This window comes from Pinus tabuliformis, chromosome 1_1 (assembly GCF_031772625.1).
Source record: "Pinus tabuliformis cultivar Carrire ecotype Pingquan chromosome 1_1, CPIR1, whole genome shotgun sequence".
Taxonomy (NCBI): Eukaryota; Viridiplantae; Streptophyta; class Pinopsida; order Pinales; family Pinaceae; genus Pinus; species Pinus tabuliformis.
In genome coordinates, this window is record NC_142297.1 from 531,386,688 (window position 1) to 531,388,971 (window position 2,284).

Consider the following 2,284-nt stretch of genomic DNA (forward strand, 5'->3'; position numbering starts at 1 on the left):
ACTGTCTCTGATGTCCATCTAATTACAGAAATAAAATCTAAACTACTACACTCAAAACCAAAAATAAAGAAGCTGGAAACTAGTCACTGATTTCATCCATAATTTCGATATTTCGTCAATTAAATTCTAAAATGGGGTTAAGCTAAAGACACTAGAAATAACATCATATGGCATGAAAGAATGACATTTAAACTATCTATTTTTGGACTAAGGAAAGAAAAATCAAATTACTTCATTTATAATCTGATAGCTTGCCAATTAACTTCTTGAGTTAAGCCATGGCACCGGACATAACGTCAAATAACATGAAGAACTGATATCGAAATTATCTATTTGCAGATTAATGAAAGAAAAATCAAATTACTTCACTTATAATCTGATAGCTTGCCAATTAACTTCTCGGGTTAAGCCATGGCACTGGAGATAACATCAAATAACATGAAGAACTTGATATCTAAACTAGCTAATAGCAACAAACAAATCTCACTGAAATAAAAAGCATAACAACTGGAATTAAAAACTAAAGTTCAACAGAGGAAGAAAGTCTCAGATCACTACTTGATGCAAAAACTACATTAAAAAGCTCGAGCAAAAACTAATAAGCAAATACAAGAACATGTAAAGAAAAACTAATCTACAATCAACTGGTTGAACACACTTGCATGAATTAAAATTGCATGAATGGAAAATCTAAACTATCAAACTTGAAAGCAATAAAATGACATACTTGAATGAAATCAAAGCAAAATCTACTCTACCTTACATTCTAATGTGCTCCATGACATCTACTTCACATCTCCTTCCATGTTGAGAACACCAAAGCTTTATTCAAATTCTTCAAAATTACAAAGTACAAAAAGCTCTTCAAATCTTTCCAAAGCCATCAAGGAAGAACTACAAACTCCAAGCTAAAGAACTAAAAAGCCAAGCTAAGCTAACAAATGAAGGAGAGAGATCTCCTATTTATACAAAAAGATGAGAAGCCATCTCATTAATGAGAGTCCATGAATCTCTCCCTCTACCTCTAGAGTCCTAATCAAAATAGGAACTGATAAGACACATGTCTTCTTAGAGTTTCAATACAATTAGGAGATGTGACACATATCCTCATGATCTCATGATTCTCTCCAATTAAATTCGAATTTGGCCTTAGGGTGCCACATAAAGATCTTCTAGAAGCCTCCTTTTGACCTACACATGTCAACAATCTCAATGCACTTATTAGGTATAAGCATATGCACATTATTTTCTATTTTTTAACCACAAATTCACTTAAAAAGGCTAAGAATTAATAAAGTTTGGAAAAACATAAATGTGGCCTAATGATAATGAAAGTGGGATGAATGTAGTGACATAGTAGTGAAATGGAGGTGATATAATGGACATAATAGTGAAAGTGTAATGGAAATGAATGACATTTTCAAGACCCAACACTATGATGCTATAACAGATGGATTGATAATTTGATTTCTCTTATGTGAATTCTTAGATTGAAAATATCCAAACACCTTGTAAAGTGATATATGAATACCTCCCTAGTTAAGAAGGAGTGTTGAAGAAAGTGTAACTAAGTTCGGTTTTCATAAATGTAATTTTGATCTTTGTACTTATAAAATAAAAAGAATTATTATTTTTTTCAATTGTAAAAGATGAGTTTCTTGTTGATTACATAGGTCTAGCACATGTTGAAGTGCCATAGGAAAGTCAAAGAGTCAATGTAATTATGAAAGACCCATTTAAGGGCAAGTTACACTATGTAAACATGTCAAAGAAATATGTCAAAGATGATCCTCCAAAGCAAAGACAAGTCTCCTCTTTGTGTCAGCTCAAAAAATGAATTTTTATGCACTTAAGGACAAGTCGGCCTCACTAGCTCAAGTCGGCTCAAATAGGAGGGATAGACTCCTATATATAGGGAAACTCGATCTCACCAAATGACCATTAAGTAGTCAAAAAGGAGATACGAAGAGGAACATAAAGGTGCCTCTAGGCCAACGAAGAAGAAAGAAAAGGAAACCGAGTTCAGGAGGACTATTTAGGGGATAATCTCAGTCACATGTGCGAAGGAAAAGAGGGTAACTCTATTGTCATAATTGCAGTGACATAAGAGAATCTGATTGGGTGAAAAAGAGGCTTCAAATAGGCCTCCATATCAAGCAAAGTGGGTCCCACATCAAGCGAAGGAAGGGAGAAAGCAAGAAGGAAAGTTTCAAGACTAGACCAACAACACATGCGAGAAGATTCAGACCTGCAGTGGGGTTAAGAGGATCAACCTCTAACTCAG